General features: G+C 37.7%; 1 protein-coding gene across 1 annotated transcript in view; it reads left to right on the top strand.

Annotated features, from left to right (window-relative positions):
- Nucleotides 1-17,972: 17,972 nt before the first annotated feature.
- The window catches only part of LOC124171016 (THUMP domain-containing protein 3-like), a 36,899-nt gene continuing 34,810 nt past the window's right edge, over nt 17,973-20,061 (top strand). Inside the window, exon 1 of the mRNA XM_046550146.1 lies at nt 17,973-18,007. The gene's annotated coding sequence lies outside the window, so the exon portion shown is untranslated. The remainder of the gene's footprint in view (nt 18,008-20,061) is intronic.

Genomic DNA, 20,061 nt, shown 5'->3' with positions numbered 1-20,061 from the left:
GGAGGCTCGTGCCCCCCAGACCCTTGAAAAAAAATTGCCCCAAAAATACGGTCCCATTATCATTGCGTTCGCTTTGTATTACGGAGTATCCTTGTGCCCCCAAGAACAAATCCTGGATACGGTCGCGCTTGTGCCCCTACACCCATAAAGAAATCCTGGATCCACCCCTGCTTACCATTATATGTATAAATACTTCAGGAAACTCATCTATGAGGTGTATAACTCAAAAATGTACCAGGTTGGGCGCACACAGTAAAATACACACTTAAAGATGAAAATAAATTTTCAGGGGCACCTACCACCTTCCTCAGAGTAGAGATTTTTATTAAATTGTCTTGTACCGTGTGTGCCCAACCTGGAATGTTTTCATCTTAAATGTATAAATATTCGAGGCTGATAGCCCAAAGCCCCTTCCCCTCCATCTTACTACCTAACACTGTTATATTTAAAAATCAATGCAAATTAGCTATGCAAATGAGGCTCTAATTATCATTGTTGAACTGACCTGGCAGATCCCTGCTGAGTCCTCAGTCAGCCATATAGCCAGAAAGGTATGAAGAGGTAAGGTGTTATGTGGTTTGCATGCACTGATACTCTTTTGTCGTCGCTTTGGAGGTATCAGACAACGATACACTCGTTACAAACTTTTCAGCTACTTTACGATGAAATAATCTTTCAGCATTACAACGATTCATTGATTACTGGAAGACATAATGAAATGTAACCACATGATTTGAAAATGGGAGTGCTGGAGGGCTTGTGGTCTTCTCAGGGGATGCGTTGCTGGTAGTCACCTCCAGGGTAAAAATATGGGGGATGTTTATGCCCCCAAAACACCCCTATGGTTATAAAACATTAAAACGTACATTATTAAAACAATTTATACTGATCAAGCATTACCAGTACTATTACACTTATTCACAAAATCACATTCACCCATAGTTGAAGCCCTACCTAAATAAATACCTCAGCATGCACGCCTGAATTAATCTAACGCCATAATATGGACTCATTGCCACGATGTCCGAAGACCTACCTAGTCTGAGTTATTTATAATCGGCAGCATTATATAATTAATATATAACCCATATTCTCCTGTTCCAATCTAAATTGTAGCCGGAAAAATACATGTTCCTAATCTTTTTGTGTAACAATGTCATATTATCATTACCAAAAATTTTGATTCGTAGTTTTCCGCGGTTTGTCTAGATGATGTCTCCATGTTTCTGGTTTTGACCGCGTGGATTCATCGACCTGAAGACGCCGGTTGGAATACCGGAGAAACTGTTGTCACAAAGAAAATCCACGCGGTGAAACCCAGAAACATGGAGAAATTACCAAAAATGGATTAACCATGTCAACAAATTACCTATTTGCATACAATTGAATGAATTAAAATATTGTTATGCACATAATATATGCCCAATGTAATTGCACCTTGATGGATGCTTTCTGAATATGTATTTTCTATTTAGGTTCATTGTCAACTGACGAATGTAAAATTTTGTCAATACTTTAACGGCATTCCATTTTACAGGATTTGTACCAGCACTCTAATTTTCACAAAAATTACATGTATAATGTTTTATTTTGTGTCATCACAAAGATATCAAAATAACTCAAAGATATCAAAGATATCAAATATCTCCTTGGTAACATATTCGAAGGTATATAGAAAATAGTTTTATTGCCCTTAGGTTTACAAAGTAGTAGGGTAAATTACATGCACACCATTTAATAGAATTTAAAATTATTAAATTAATAATTTCAAATGCTATTAAAATAATATCATTAAAAAATCGAGAAAAAATATCAACAACAATAATACAAATAGGCCTTAGCAATGGGTACAATTTATTCTGGTCAGGGTGTTACTTAATTATATTTTCATGGTCGCAATATACGAAGACCTGCCTATTCTGAGTCATTTCTCATCAACTGTAAGGTGCAATATTAAATCCCCTCTCTCCTGCCCCAAGTCTAAACTATAGCTGGAAAAAATACATGCATTAGTTACAAGAATAAAAAATGGCTCTGTACAATATTAGCGAAAAACATCACAAAAACAGTAATGCAAATAGTACTAAGCACTGGAATAAAGATCACAGCAACATATCATATATCATATTCAATGTTTCACATATTTAAATACAAATCACAAATGCACCAACTGTTTTAGCCAGGGATAAGTCATATTTGCCTGTTGTCAAATAACCTTTACAATTTGCAACTCATGTGGAAAAATAGGGGTGCAATTTTATAAGCATTTGGTGCAAATTAATGACTTATCCCTGTTACACCCCCTCCCCACGATGAGGGAACAGTTTGGATTTGAGGGGGGCATGCACTACACTACTTACTACACTACGACCAAAATTAATAAGAATAAAAAAACTACAGAAAATATAATTAGCAATTCATAACAATCAAGCACTACTACTACTATTATCATTCACTCATTCATAAACCACATTCCATTCACTCATTCATAAAATCACATTCATCCATTCATACAGCCCTGCCTACCTAAATATTGCTTTATACACCCGAATTAATTAAACGCCTAAATACGGAATCGTGGCCACGATATACGAAGACCTGCCTAATCTGAGTTATTTCTACTCGACGGTACGACGCAACATAAAATCCCTACTCTCCTGCCGCAAATCCTAACTATAGCTGGAAAAAATACATGCATTAATAAAAAATACACAAACACCCTGTACAATAATTGCAACAAAAAATGCAAAAAAAACAACTATCTTCAGGCTTGTTGTCTTCTTTCTCCTATCTTCATTCTTCCTTTCTTCACGATAATATCCTCAAGTCTCTCGTTGTCGGCGCAGTAACTTTCAGGGGTCCATTTCATGGACCTCCACAGTTGTCTCCAAAAGCAATCGCTGTCGTTGTCCACAAGCTTGACCTGTGGTAATATAACAAAAAATTCTCATAATCCAACGAAGGGGAGACCTAAAAAGTTCAGCTCAGAAATATCATTTCGAGGAAGACGTTCAGAAAATATTTTATCTAATCGGCGATATTACAATGTATTTTCATTATTCTTTAAACATTTTAAAATTATGATTGGGGAATATAAAAAAAATTCCCGGAAATCATAAAAGTGAGCTGAGTGTTTTATTTATATAACTTTTTTTTACGACTTATTTTGACTTAATGGGTATTATTACAAATTGATAGCAAATAAATACCATTCTGCATTTAATATATGTACTATTATATGAACTGAAAAACAATTATGAAATTATAAGAATCAATACGATAACATAATTTAAAAAGACGAAAACAGAAGTTACAAATATGGCATCCATATTAAGGACACCACACCTATCCAGGAGGATGTATTTTGATATTTTCTTGTTGGATGTAATTTAATAATTAAGTCTTCTGATACTAAAGAAACAATATAAGTTTATTCTCAAGATCATGCAAAGATCCATAGGTCAAAGTATCACTTCAGAAACAAAACAGCCGAAAAAAATGAAAAATATATACTTATTTTTCCGACACCATTGGCTTAATAAATATTTAATAGCAAGGAAAACGCGTCATCGGAAATTAAGTACCCAAAATGAAACAAAAAAAGAGTATCAATCATTGTAACATTATTGTTGCGACATTTTTGAAATGTCACTTATACTCATTAACTTCACCGAAAAATTCAGAAAGTTAGAAAATATGACCGGAATCTCATGTTTCCCTCAGGTAGGGTCTCCGAGGAAGTAATTTTACTTGAGCGCGCATGACGGTTGCTGAATTACCAAAAGCAAGGCCAATATGGAGACCTCGACCTCCACATTACAATGAGAAAATTAGTACTAAAATTAGTAGTAAAATTAGTAATGAGAACAGCAAAGTAAATACTTATGATAGATTCGCGAAAATCCCCAAGACTGCCCTTCATTCGAATTATTAAATTTAATGGAAATGAAAGTTCAAATGGAAATATATGAAAGCAAACGCTATCGTCGTCGTCAACCAATCAATGCCTTGAGATTCAGCGCGGGATTCAAGTTTTGTGAGTGTTGCAAAAAAAGCGCGAGATCTTAATTTTGGGTGCGGTTTAATTAAATGTTTTCGCGTTGGAAAAGTGAAAATATTTATTCATATTCTCATTTTTCGCAATCATTACTTTTATCATCGAGGTTCCTGAATGTAAAAATTATAGTGTAATTATGTGATCACTAAATAATGGTTCTGAACTGAACTCGAAACTTGAAAGAGGACTGAATGAAATCTTACCGTCTGCCTGCGGCAACGAGCTGTATTCTTTCGATCTCTTTGCACTTGCTTCCATCGAGGCCTCGAGTAGTCAGGCTCACACAATACGATGCAACGAACTCTGCAATTGAAAAAAACGAACACTCATAAAGAGACAAAGCAATGTCCTAGAAAATCGGTTTCATGGCCGAATCAATCAATAAATTTTCTTATGGCGCATGTACGATACAGAGTGAATAGGCTCACCTTTTAATTAGATTTAAAAAACTTCGAGTGAAAATAAAATTTCCCGTATTGCAGAGGAAATTAAAATAATATTAATTAATTAATAATACTTATTATGATAAAATAATTCCAATTAAATGGAAATATATTTTTGTTTAAACAGGAAAAATTAAGGATTGATTTGAAGATTTGATTAAGGATTGGCAACCTTTCACAGGACAAAAATAAGTTAAATAATTCTGATTTAGAATGAAAAATCATGATGGAAAATAAAATTTGTAATGAAAACACAGATAATTAGAAACTATTTATAAATTAAAGTAATTCATACTGCTTTATAATGTGAAAATATTTTGCGGAGACTGTTAAGGGAGGTGATGTTTTGACTCGAAAACATTTGTAAAGAAAATACGTTGATTTGTGGTTATGAGTCATCTAGAAAAATGTGGACACAAAAAAAATTTTGCCCATTGCAATATTTTTTCATAACTTTTCAATTCAATTCAAAGTTAATAGGTCAATGAAATATCACTTCCAGCTACTCAGTACCAAGTACAATTTTCAAAATAAGTGATCAATGACTAAATTGAGGAGGATATTGTTTATTTGTTAATTTTGATGACATTATGGGCAAATTAGAAGTTCAGTATATGCATGAGTACAATTGAGTTCCGTTAATGAATGCAAAATTGAACATTCTCAAGCACCTCGTTAATTTAAAAATTTATATGAAAAAAATGAACCGAATTTGAATGAATATTATGAGATCATACCGCTCCTTATCTGCTGAAACTCATGTAAAGCCGCAAGAAGCCGGCTCGGTAAGGCGCACCATCCCATCTTCTTCCAAGTGTCTTCTTTCTCCTCATAATCATGTCCAGCGATGACTCGTGCCTAAGGAGAGAGCGGGTTAGTGCAAACACAAATAAATAACCCTTCCGAGGATTTGCACCACTCCAAAGCAGCACACAAGAACGTGACATGGCATCAATAGGAAATCATAAATTTCCTACCTAGCCATAGCCACATTCCTTCATGACGCAATGGAATATGTAATGCAAAACCACGGCACAAAAAACTACAACTAACGCGCGAAAAAAACGCCTAGCCTTACGCAAATTTATGTCCATTGACCAGAAGGGCCCAAAGCTAAGATGTCGTCTTCTTCTGGTCCCGCGATACCATCCTCTTCTGTCTTCTCTTCTTCCGATGTATCTTCATTCTTCTCTTCACATCCAGCGATGGCTTGCGGACCTAGGGAGAGAGCGGGTTAGTGCATACACAAATAAATAACCCTTCCGAGGATTTGCACCACTCCAAAGCAGCACACAAGAACGTGACAATAGCATCAATAGGAAATCATAAATTTCCTACCTAGCCACAGCCACATTCCTGCATGACGCAATGGAATATGTAATGCAAAACCACGGCACAAAAAACTACAACTAACGCGCGAAAAAAACGCCTAGCCTTACGCAAATTTATGTTCATTGACCAGAAGGGCCCAAAGCTAAGATGTCGTCTTCTTCTGGTCCCGCGATACCATCCTCTTGTCTTCTCTTCTTCCGATGAATCTTCTTTCTTCTCTTCACATCCAGCGATGGCTTGCGGACCTAGGGAGAGAGCGGGTTAGTGCATACACAAATATAAACCCTTCCGAGGATTTGCACCACTCCAAAGCAGCACACAAGAACGTGACAATGGCATCAATAGGAAATCATAAATTTCCTACCTAGCCACAGCCACATTCCTGGATGACGCAATGGAATCCGTAATGCAAAACCACGGCACAAGAAACTAAAGCTAACGCACGTAAAAACGCCTAGCCTTACGCAAATTTTTATTCATTGGCCAGAAGGGCCCAAAACTAAGCCGCAAATATCGCACACGTCTTCTTACGATGCTCCTCTTCTTTCTTCTGTGAATACTTGCGTCTTCAATCTCCTCTTCTTCGTGCAGTCTTCACTCATACTTCCTTGAAGTCCAGCGATGGCTTGAATCTGTGAAGAGGTAAGATTAGTGCATGCACAAACAAATAAATAAATAACACTAACATGCAAGCCCTAACGCGGCGCAACGGAAAAATACTCGCAGCACACGCAAATATGAATAATCACACGCAGAAAAATATCACACGAAATCACACGATAGATAAAAAGCACACGCAATCGGATTCTTGCCGTTCTTCGAGCTCAATTTGACGTCTTCAATCTTCATGGCTGGAAGGGAAAGAGTTACAGACATGTTACAATTAAGTACAAAAAACACTCAGTTCAGGCGAGGGATTATCAATGTCCACTCATTCCCGATACACACACACATTATCTTCCCTCTTCATTCTTCGAGGCCCCCTGCGATGTCTTCAATCTTCGGGGCCTCAACTACGTCTTCTTTCTTCATTCTTCACGCCTGCAATAAATGGTGTTAGTACAAAACCCACCCAAATACCTTTAAAAAAACTACACACTCAAAAATACCCGCATAGATTTCCTGCCCAAGAATGCATTCTTTGTCTCCTAGGACCGGTCTCGTTCGTAGTAAAGAAGTGAAAAGTGCACTTTCTGGTACCTTTGTTTCAGCGCTGTTTCGAAACCTTGCTCCTTCGAGCCGTTACCTTTCGTGTACTGTTGCTACCTAGAGCTCGTGCTTTGATAATCGAGTGAGAATTCAATTTCAACCAGGAGTCTCTCATAACTCCAGTTGCGTGGTTCAGGTCAGCCCTAATTTACCATTTCACGTTCAAGATAACCTGATGTAAACCTGATGAAAATGTACAGCAATGCATAGTACAGCAATCCGATGAAAACTGCACTCTTCCCAGGCTTCAACTCAAGTCGATGAATGGTGTTCTAATTCTTCAATATTCATTCTGAAATTGAAAAAGCAAAAATGTGGATTAAAATTCGAGTGAAATCTCTCCAAATAACATAAAAGGAATTAGCATTGGATGTTCCGCGAGGCCATCGTCTTCTTGTTTTCTTCATTCTTCCTGCTCCACCCTTCATTCTTCCCCTCACGTCCGGGGATGGCTTGCACCTAAGGAGAGAGCAAAAAATTAAATTAAATTCGGGGGTTAGATTATTAAATATTGGTCACTCCACGTAAATTCAACAAGCGTTTGTCCCTAAGAGACTAAGATTTAATATCTGTATGGGTCTACATCAAACCTCAAACTAAACACTCTGAGATCTTTTTTAAAATGTGGTTTTAATGCGTTATCGAATTTTTTCCAAAAAATTGCCTTAAATCATATAAATCCCACAAGTTAACTATCAAATTGTCGTACAGCCATTATTTATTGCTTCTTTTACGGTTAAGACCTTTCGGAAGTCACTCTGAGTAAAATATTTATAAAGTGCACTTCCCTATTATTTTATATTTAACTGTTTAAAACATTGTTAATTAAATTTTCTCAAATAATCCATCTGAGAATTGGCCCAAGCATTTATTCTTTAGAATGAAGGCTAATTCATTACCTTAGAATCACAAAAATTAAATTTTAATCAACTCCTGAATGATATCTTTTGAAAATATTTAAACGTTTACTTTTTCTCCCGTGCGGCTTTCCGTTTACTTTTAATACACGTCTATGGACGTGCAATCAAAGACTGGTAGTCTATATAATAGTAGTATGACCTACAGCTTCAACTGTAAACTATCAACCATGAATTCATCAAAATCTGAGACCCTACGGGACAAGCTTTTTTGGAACAGAGGTGGAATGACGCAAACTATTACACCCGCCTGTCTTTAAAAATCGTGGAAATGGATGCTAAAACTAAGGCCGTTTATTTAAAAAGAAGGACACCCAAAAAATTCTCTATAAATTCACGTATTTGTTCATTGAATTTTAAACAACAGGCTATTTTTTAGGGAGCTTGCTAAAGTGATATTGAATAGGGTAGGCATATTAAAATCTCTAGCAAACAGATTAAATTATAGTACTGTAATGTGAAATTCTTTACATCCACTTGATTTTAGCAGTGAAAGATTTGTATAAATATGTAAACTGACTTAGAAATATATAACTTTAATAATTATAATAGCAATACCAGAGAATTAGTAGAATAAGCAGTACCAAAGAAATGCATAGCAAACCAACATTTTGGGAAATATTACATCGTATCAACTATTTTGTTTTAAAAAATAGGCAGACAACAAATTTTAAATATAAAACTCAAAACATTGAAGTTATTGACCATACGATGTTAGTGTATTACAAGTTGAGCAAGATTCTTTAACTATATTGGATTTGTACAAATTGGAATTCAAAATTGCTTTGTCCCACCGAGATCACGATTTAACTTTATTTTGTATAATACTTTAAGTTTATTTTGGATAAATTAGTACGGAAGCTCATTTTAATCAATAATCAGAATCATTATTACATCAAAATTTCCCTCTCTCTTCACATACATCGTTGAAATTGATACTGGAAACAAAGGTGGCAGTCAAGTGAACCTTATTTCTATATTTCACGGGTTATCTTAGTGGTAAAATGATAAATCAATAACTCATAACCATGACCCATAACCATGCGTTATTATCGCGACAGAATTGAATGCGTATTTGCAGTGTAAATACGTTAATCTAACCTTTATTCGTTATATTTATTAAAAAACAATGTTTTATCATTTTTTATGAAAAAAATTACGTGATACTTGCAAGGACCCCCTGGTACCCCACGTGAGATTGGGTGAGAATCCGCTTGACCCCCTCGCCCCTCATAAACGCCACATCTAATCAATCAATTACCTTTCGCTACTAACAAAGTAAATATTCGCCCGGACGGTTTTTGACACGGAAAACAAGGTTTTTTTCGTCTCATGTTTTCCTACGCAGGCGAACAAATTCCGCAAATATCCGTTTCGTTGCCCTTTTATGCCGGTCGCAGCTTCGCGAAGTCTTATCGGGACCCAACAAAGCGGGGACATAGGCCGTGCCTTCGAAATCCGGGAGTAGGTACCCGGAAACTTCGTCTTCTATTGCCCCGAATTATCGCGAATTTTCCCGTTCCAGCATACCACAGTGTTTTGTTTATACCTGTGACGAGGTCCCTTTTTACGGCCATTGGAGTGTTTCTTTCCCCGTTTGACCTTGAGGCCGTAGAGCTCACCTTTTTATATATATTTCTATTACCCCTTTTTGTGGTAAGGGATAGCGACCATTCAGTCATTTTTAGAAATAAGCATTTGTTCCATTCTAAAAAAAATATGAACTAATAATTGAATTCTTTGTCTTTTAAGGAGCGCTTACAATTTTTAAATGAAATTTTACCATAAATATTAATTTATATCTCGATTTCAATATAAACATCAACATAGAAATTGTTGTTGCATTTAATCCGTTAATTAGGAGGGTATAGCTCCGTTCAAAAGTTGAGAATGCACAGAAAAAAACCGAGGAATTGAATTCGTAGTCTGCAACGTACGGGCAAACAACAATTATCCATGTAGCTAATTCACAAAAAATAATCATGAGTTGACCCGGAACCAATTCCGATGCTAGGGCTATCAACCCGGAAAGGAGGAAGACCAACTATACTTTGAGTCCGAGATAATGCGGAGTCCCCGCTAGGAAAAGTTCGAAAAGGTTGGCGCCGAGAGAGAGATTATCCGTGAGACCCTTCTTAACCAATGTCCTGCAAAAATGGTCCGTACAGAGGGGACGGAAGAGACCCTTGGGGCTCACCCTTGTCAGTCCAAGTCATGCTAAGGAAACAACACCACTGTGTCGAAACGGTTAATGGATACCCCCAAAGATGTAATATTCGTAAGAATTGGCTTGTATGATACTGAGTAAATGTATAGTTGACAGACGAAAGTGGCATATTTTGATTGAATGTTGAAAAAAAATAAGGAAATAAAAACCTTTCAGGAAATAAGGAGGGTGGAGTAGTAAACCAACGAAGCATTATTTTACATTTACATCCGAAAAATATGGCTCTGTTGTGCCTACAAGTCAAGGGGAAAGTGAAGGGTCTATAAAATGAGAGGAACTTTGAGAATAATATGATAATAATATTCGGTTCTCTTATTTTTCACCTACCTAAAGGCTTTAGTATCGAGTACGGACACGTAAAAGATAAGCGTGGAAACTCCATCTGCGAAAAAATTATGAAATGAAAGTATGAAATGCTAAAGATTGAATAAATATATTATAATTTTTTAAACATTTCAACTTCAGTGGTGAAGTATATGAATAGAAATTAGTAAAACGCACGGTCTTATCCTGTAACTCATGTCATTAATGATTAGCCTCATTCACTGAATCGAATCACGTACTAGCTTTCCGTACGCAAGAGACTATTTCTACACTTAATTAGCTCCTTTGCTTATTTATGTTTCATGTGACATTTTTTCCGATGCCCTTTGAAGGTTTAGTTAAATTAGCGCCTAAGGGAGTGAGACATGTATCCCGATGTCAAATGCTAACTCAGCATAATATCCAGCCAGCATTGTGCGAAAAATTCACGGAGAAAAGAATCATTCGCCAGGATTCGAACCCGGATGCCCCCGAATGAGTTTTTTCCTCAGTGGATTTTAGCACAATTTTTGCATTGTGGGTGGCTCTCGTAAAGTTACCACCGTGGCTAGTCCCGGTATACTTATAAAAAAAGAAACAGTTATACAGGCAGCAAACTGAAAAAGTGTTTGGCAGAGTTGGCTTATCACAAGCATGTAAGCTACCTTCCATAAATTTTTACGAAACATAATAGTAATGGAAGAGGAGTTTCGGCCGTGATTTCAAATGAAACTATCGTTAAACATGTAATTTACGTTCCTTGGGTGCTAACTTCCTTTCTTCGCAAGATTTATCGCTCACGGACACTATAAAATTAATCTGAATTTATTCATTGGCGGTATACAAAGAACTCGAATCAATTTTGCCATGTGGCAATGCTCCAACAATGTTCCAGTAATTTTCCTGGGCAATGACTAGTACTTACCGATTCCCAATGAAATTATTCGAATGATACAGATTTATATTATTGTATCAGCTTTAAACAAAGGAGCCCCTTTTCATTTTTTCCATAAAAACCAGCAACAAACTAATATTTCAGTTTTCTACGGACAAATAATGATTGAAAAGCTAATTTTAATCAAACAGAATCACTACTACTATGTAGTTTTACTATCATTGTTCTCAGTGCATAGCATATGACGTTATTTTACTCAAGTTTCATCTCTTCGGCAACCATTATTATCCTCTGTACTGTGAAATTCTTTAGAACTAATATCATCTACTTCGGACACCGCAAAGTAAAAGTTTCAATATTTCTGATTCTCGACAAGAGGGCAGGTGAAAAATTCTAACGGAATGAAAAAGGAAGATTACATGCGCTCTTGTCAGCGTAAAGAAAAGTATTAACTCGAAAGCACACAATATATTTATGAGCGCATTTGTAAAAATTTTAACACTAACGCATTTTATCATTAATTAATCGTTACTCGTCATCTGGGCGTTATTTAGACGGTGCGTTAACGTATGGATTAGTTCTGTTAGCAAGCCGACTCAATAGGCGTGTGGCAGGGGTGTCAGGTCACCTGCAATTGAAAAATAAAAAGGATATGCTCTAACGAAATTACGCCCAGCATTTGGTAAAGTCCTTTATTGTCGACGGGGAAAAACTAATTCCCATACTTATCCTTTCGGCAAAATACCTCTCTCAATTTATCTTTTCTGTCAGACGTGGGAATGTGGTGGGGCTCTGATATTATGTTCTCCGTTTTCGCTTCGAAAGATATACATTGTCAATTGCTCAAGCATTCCAAGTCTAATACGTAGCCTCCGAATCTACAGCGGTTCCCTACCTAATTCGTTTAACATCTTTGTAACACTTTTAGTACGCCCGAAGCGGGTTTATTACGAATCGTGCAGCTTTCCTTTGTATTTTATTTATTTAACGAATTAAGTCTTTCTGTACCGGATCCCATACTCTCGCTGCATATTCAAGGTGTGGCCTGGCGAGTGTGAAAAAGCACCTTTCGTTTACTTTCTCATCTGAAAATCCACCCACTAATCCGAGCTTCTTCAGGGCTCTGACAAAAATATTTCTTAAGGCCTGTTTACAAGGTACATTAACACGTACGGGTCTAAATGTATGAACGCGAGGATAAACGCCAAAATGCACCGTGTAACCACCCAACTTGTGCGAATGCATGCACAGAAAATAGAACCTGTTCTAATTTGGTTCATGCATTCATACGTGTTCCGTACCGATCCACAAAAATCATTCATGGAAACAGACATTAACTCTTACGTGGTAATGTATCGGGTAAACAGGCCATTATATGCGTTTCCCAGGATAGGGTCGAGGTTATGGTAACTCCCAGATACCTTACTTCATCTGTCGCTATAATGTTAAAAACAGCCACAGAAAATACATGGATATAGTAGGGCGACCCGAGCAAAAAAATCACCGTCGTGCATTTGATCAGATTAAGTTCGAATCCTCTATCTTGGCTCCAGGGGCGCAGCTAGGAATTAAGGTTGGGGGGGGGGGGGGGGGTTGGTGCAACTAATACCGGGGTGTTTGGGGGTATGGACAACCCGACAGGATAAGCGGTAGGTGTGAGATGAATTAATTGCGGAATTTCAAGAGAAACAGTTCAAAATGGTGAGTTTTACGGCTTTCTGAGGGATATTTTATTGTTCCTTAGAATATTCTATTAATAATGTCGATCCAATTAAGTAAAGTGTATTAAAATTAAAAATTTCTCTGAGCTCTGGGGGGGGGGATTTATCCCCCAAAATCCCCCCTCGCTGCGCCACTGCTTGGCTCCACACATGGACGTTGTTAAAATTCGTTGATGGAATTTAAAAGCCAGAGTGATTACTAATATCTTCACTTCCTCTGCAGCCTTTATGTTAATGCCATCCACAGCATTAGCATGGTTATAGTTGGACGAACTCTGCAAAATATGCACCGACATGAATTTGCTCAAATTAAGCTCGAGTCCCCACTCATGGGTTCACAAATGAACGTTTATTAAATTCGATTATAGAATTTCATTGCCAAAGTGATAACTAATTTCGCGATAGATGACGGCGTCGTTAGCAAATAAGCGTATTTTACGGCTAATGCTTGGGCGTAGGTAATTTATGTACATGCCTAATGAACAAAACGAGGCCCATTACGCTTTTTTGTGGGGCACCTTATGTCACTTCAACTACATCAGAGCTAATTCCGTATTGAACTGCTTGTTACTTACGATTACTCAGAAAGTCGCGTATCCAGTTTACCACTGTTTCATCTAATCCGCATGACTGTAAATAGTATATGAGTTAATTGTGAGGTACCGTGTCAAATGCTTCCTTTAAATCTAAGAATAAAGTGTAATCATGTCTTTTCGATTGGACAGATTGAAGGACATCGTGAAGAAAGAGCGCGAGCTGTGTTTCCGGAAGCCGTGTATATATAAAACATTTTCTCAGTAATAAGGTAAAAGGATAGATTAAATCGAAATCCCTCCGTGAAGGGATTCAGGGCAAATTTTTGGCAGGTGGCTTCTCAAGTTTATTGAAGCCTCCTGAATCATCTAGTTATGACAATTATAATATTTCACACAAACATTTTATTTTCGCTTCATATGTTTTCTTATGACGTATTCCCGTGCCTGTCCTTCCCGTATTTCATTTATAGTTAAAGGGTCCCTAGAGCCCGTCCATAATACGATAGTATTACTTACATTAAACTAAGTCATCAACAATGTATTCACAACAGCGTATCCGCATTCCACGCCCACTTCAACACCTTATAAAAACTGTAACAACTGTCATATAAAGCCTAAATAAGGTTTTAAAAAGGAGTACTGATATCCGTATAAATAATCAGTTATAAACTAGGACTCAAAAACAGCTGTCAGCTCCGAGTTCTCAACGCGACTCAAGTTAACAGAAGAATAACCAGACCGAAAACCTTTTGCAGTACAAGACTTCGGAGCCTCTGATGAGCTCAGCTATACTCCCAGAACTTTTCTGTAATAACCGCGCCCAGTATAGACGTAATCGGCGACGGAGCCACGTAGTAGGAAGAGACAAACGGTGAGTCCAAATCTGAATCTAAAGATGGGCAAAACCTCGCCACGGAGCCCGAAAGAAAACACTGCGACGGCCCAACGTGAGTGTGGACGTGGGTTACCTCAGTACATTCCATCCGCTAATCTTAATTCTTATTGGGCTTATGCTAATGGAGTTTGACTCCAGCTTCGGTGGCTAGGCCGCGTTAGGTTGCTTACGAGTGAGGGATGCAGGTCGCTCTATGTGCCAACCTCTCAAGTTTTCACCGACCCGGCGCCATCAGTTAAGTAGGACTACTGGGTGTCAACATACTTTGAAAAACGATAGTACTTACATTCTACGTATGAGGGAAGAATGAAAAACTTTCCGAGAAGTAATCGCGCGATAACCAAATGAATCCTAATTTAAACCAAATAACATTTTCTGTGCAATGTATAGGGCCATCTTACGATTATTCGCGAGTGTATTGGAAATTTTGTGGCTTGGCTACGTATATGACGGCGTTAATAGAAATTCCTATTATCAATAAAAATCGTAAATTACTCTATTCTATTTATCAATCGCTGATTGATAATAATCGTGAAATATTTCAAATTCGTGCCGTTATGGCGTGTTGTGAGACTTGGACGTTGACAACAGCAGAGAAGTCAAGAGTGGATGCATTCGAAATGTGGTGCTACCGGGGAATGATAAAGATAAAGTTGATGAAGCGAATAGGTGCTAAAGACGAATGATCAATATGAAATGGATCGACTGAGTAAGTATAATGAGGAAGTGCCAAGATAAGTGGGAGGAAAGAGAAATATTCTAAAATCCTCAGAATATGACGGAAAATTGAGTTGGCAATAATATGAGCCATGATAATTTGATGAAAACAATCTTAGAAGGACAGGTGGAAGGAAAGAAGGGCTAGGAAAGTCCCCGAATGTGACATTTCGGATAACGGAATAATGTTTTTACATAAAGAATTATTTCCTTTGAAATAGAGAAAATTAAAATATCTTTATCGTTAAAAAATCATTTTGTTAATAATCTGTCATGGAACTTTGTTGAAAAAGGTGGATTTCTGAAAAATATCTGCATTTATTGAGATTGAATTCAATATTCTGTAATTTTTGGGCCCTTACGGATGAAGGCACAAGCATTCTTCCACTTGACAATTCGCAGTGCGAATGTCGTCATCCGAAAAATCATTATCAAAAATCAGCCCGTTGCGTGCGAGAGGTTAGTATGTCGTGTGTGAATCTCCACGTCCGCATTCAAAAATAATTCAGCGTGCTACCTATGGCTTTAAGCTAATCTATTTAATGTTAACAGAGTTCTTTGTGGTGCTTCACCGCTATAATTGTGTGTATTGGAGTACTTGGAACGGCAGAGCAAAACGTGTCTCATCTCATTTGATGACTCATCTATGCAGTGAATAACCCAATATGGAATAATTACCAAAGTGTACCTCATCGGAGTTTTTGGTTGGTAATCGAGTAAAACTCATCGGATTTCTTGAAACGATTACTTTTGCAGTAATTTGTATTTGTAGCAACTACTTTTTACGAAATGCAAGTTACTTACGTTGGAAGAGGAATCGGTAGTATCGATGTAATCGTTAATTGCTCCTAATCGACGCTAGCATTGCAGATTTCACTGATTTGCCTAGGCCTACGTATAACTTCTAATCCTTGAGTGTCATAATTTCATTGCTTAGGTTCAGCCACGCTTATGTTGTAGCCAACAACACAAATGGGTACAAAATACGACACCACTTGTGTCGTATTGTGTACCCATTCGTGGTGTTACAATAGATATCATTGTACGTGTCGCGAGTGTAGCTATTTATTTATTTACTTAGCGGTAGTGCAACTTTAGCTATTTATGACTCTAGTATTACATATTTTCACTCCGATATTCGACATTAATTGCCAAGTTTTCTTTAGAGTGGACAATTTTACAAGAAGTAAATATAATTTTACTGATTACTTTTAAAATCAGTAATTTATACCCGTAAATGAATACCTTTTAAAAAGTAACAGCCATGAGCCCAGTTTCTTTTTATCAGCACTTTTTATTAACACTGCTCATTGGATAAATATAGGATAACGGGCAAGTGGTGGAGGGTTAATTTCACTGGCATCCGAGGAGGTGATTGATTACCAAGGTTTTGAAACATTTGACATCTGATGAGACCTGCCTCTATTTTCCATTTCGCTGATTGTCATTTTGGTACCACTATATTTGTGCAGCCGAGCTTCTTAACCAGGTGAGATTCTACATCCTCGAATTAATATTGATATGACTTGCTTCATTCTGTGTAACGGAATTAATTACGTTCGACTTTTTTAGTTACTCCGGTAATCAAAGGTTCATTTCCGTGTCTGAAAACTTCACGGTGCCCCTTCGTTTGATTAAACTGTGGTATTGACATTAAAGCAAGGGACGAAGTGAAGTACCTGGGAGTTATGATAACTTACCATCAATCGTGGGGAACACATAAGGAATATTTCTGGCAGAGCCCTGAAGAAGTTATGATTCGTGGAACGTATGGTGGGAAGATTTTCGGATAAAAACTGAAAGAGAGGTGCTATTTTACGCTCTTCCTGTCCACACCTTGAATATGCAGCAAGCATAAGGGATGCGGTGCAGAAAGACATAATCCGTGAGCTGAACAAAGTACAAATAAAAGCTGCGCGATTCGTAATAGAACTGCTACGGGCGTACCGACTGCGTAACCCAGCGAATTAGCCACCGGAGACTCGGTGGCTGCGCGCTAGGCTAAGATTGTTTGAACAATTGAGAATAGATATCTTTAAGAGTGAAATTGAGAACATAATATTAGACCCCCTCTATATTTCCAGGTCCGACAGAAGCAATATATTAACAGAGATATTTTGCCGAACGGATAGATGTGTGCATTCGTCTTTCCCCCGAACCATAAAGGACTTCAAAAAATGCTAGTCGTTATTTCGTTAGAGCATTTTCTTTCATATGTAAACGGCTGGTGTTCTAACACCCCCTGCCGCACGCCTTTGTAGGCGGCTTGCGGGATAATATGTAAATGTAAAGTAAAGGGCAGTGAGTGCAACGAGGTCCGGTGCTAAGATTGGCTACAGTCAGTTCGTGTTCCGCTCCCGTCGGGTATGGATGTGTTCTCACTCCGTGTGGTTGACTCAACGCTATGCATCGCCGGTTGCGAGCCATTTATTTTCCGGCTAAATGTGTGAAAATAGTTGCCTTCATTGAGTGGAAGCCTTATTTGTGTAAAGAAAAGTGTGCTAAATCGAGCTTACAGGAGTTATATCCGCCAGGCCTACAACATCTCTCTGGCATTAGTTCGTGTGCAAAGTGTAACACATCTACACGGAATACAACTTCCATCAATGGCGATACCTGCCGTAAAACCTTCCATGGATTTTCTCTACAGGAGTCGCTGACATCGATGGGATTGAATCAAGAGGGTAATCCTGGAAATGTGTGGACTGCCAAAATTTACGAAAGACATCCCGGATGGATAGAAGTAAATCGGAAGGTAAATCCCTTCAGGAAATATTTTATTTTTTCGTAGAGGTTATAAAATAACTAAAGATAACGGATCAAAAAACTAGGGAACACTATTCATAAGCCATACGATAATTTGGAAGATAGGTTAAAGTTAATTGAATCGCAGGGTAAAATATTAGAGAAATTTTTAGATCAAATACCCAAATTGCAAAGTGAAAATGTGGTGCTTAAGACGCAACTTTTTACGCACTAAACCGTTCTGATGGCTTTGAGAAACGCATGTTAGGTATTAACACGGAAATTCATGGCATCCCCAGCCAATGTGATGAAAATATGGAAGTAGTAGAGAATAAAGTTTGTGTTGCATTAGATTTAAATAAATAATAGCCACATTGTCTACTACTACCCGGTTAAGGCGAAATCTAGTTGGGAAACAGGAGGAATTCAACTCCGACTTCTGAATCAGCACGTAAATGATAACCTGTTAGCTAAGTGCCAAGTAAAAATAATTTTTTTCTAATCAACTCTTGACCTTGTAATCCGTACCTCCTAGTGATGTACAATCGTTTTCAATAATATGTAGACATCCACGTGTCCCTTTTTAGTTAGTTAAAATAATTTCCATACCCTAGGGCTATAAAATGATTTCAAATACGAATGTATCTGGTCAGTTATTGAGTATTGTCGATACTATCAGTTGGGATTTTACTCAACGGATATTTGACAGTAACTAGCCGCAAGGAAATTAAGATACAACCACTGCCACTTCCCCTACTTATTTCACCTCAGTGATTTAATGTGTTTAGAAAGAAATGTGTTAAGGTAGATAGAGTCATTATTTTTATAAATGTAGTATTGACTCTTGTATACTCTATTAGTTTATAAAATGAAAAAGAGAATAATTAATTCCAATTTAAACCCTCTCACATTTCACCGCAACAACCGCACATGTAATGAACCTACTAAGCTATGGAGCCTCAACTTCGTAAGTCAGAAACGGTGAGTCACGTATGAATAAGAAAAGAGGATATAACATGCCGCAAAGTCAAACTTTTTTCGAGGAGATATCGCGGATCAAAATATCGAATTGATGCAAAGATATCGCACTGCCCACTAATTTCATTCCACTCACACAGCACGTGTTTCGATTCCTATACAGTCATAATCGGGTGCAAAGAAATTACTATTTCGGACATAAAAATATATATTCAACAGTAGCAGTGGCGAATACATATGGCTCCCCCCCTTGCGGGACCGCCTGCATCGCCTAATATTTCAGAACATAAATTGTAACTTTTTTATATCATGAGATAGCACTGTCCTGTATATGCGTATAATCGTTTTGAATAAAACTATCTTAAACTTTACATGTGACTTGATTATTCTTCATTACGATTAAAGTATATGTAGCTCAAAATATCTTTTGCGCTCCCCCTTGAGTTTTTTCTATATCTGTTACTGAAAAGTAGTGAGGGGGAAGGATCAGAAGGAAATAGGTGGAGGGGTTGTAGGAGGTGGCACAGACGAGTTCATCGTACAGACAACTTAAATTCCGGACTTGCGTCATGTCACGAGGTAAAATAGGTTTTGGGGAAGGGAGTGCGGTTAGGCAGCAGTCAGGGGAGTACATATAAGATGGGGGAGTGACTGAAAAACTCATTTCCGTTCAGTAAGTCAAATTTATTCCCTTTCTTTTTCACTATTTCCCACATTTCGGCCGCATCTAAAATAAACCCTTTTTCTTGGAAGCGAATAATTTTAATATCGAAAATTTGATGCATGTTTTTTTGCCGTTGGGCGCTTTGAAAAGTTGGGTCACGATTCTCCAAGCACGTTTTGCGTTCGGACACACGAGTAAAGAAGTTCCTCCCAGTGTGGCCGATATACACCCCCTCAAGTGAGTCACATCATAGTTTGTACTTGCCCGGGAGTTCGACTCCCATTTCACTAGCCAGGCTGCATCCGCGTCCGACCTCGTCGGCGACGTAAAGGCAAAGGAAGCAGTTTGCATTGAGTGCACCCTGTAAGTGGTCACCGACACGGCCCCATCAATAAAATGGGACTGGTGGGTGTCTGCATATT

This window comes from Ischnura elegans, chromosome X (assembly GCF_921293095.1).
Source record: "Ischnura elegans chromosome X, ioIscEleg1.1, whole genome shotgun sequence".
In the NCBI taxonomy this organism is placed as follows: domain Eukaryota; kingdom Metazoa; phylum Arthropoda; class Insecta; order Odonata; family Coenagrionidae; genus Ischnura; species Ischnura elegans.
This window is presented reverse-complemented; position numbering and strand designations above follow the sequence as displayed.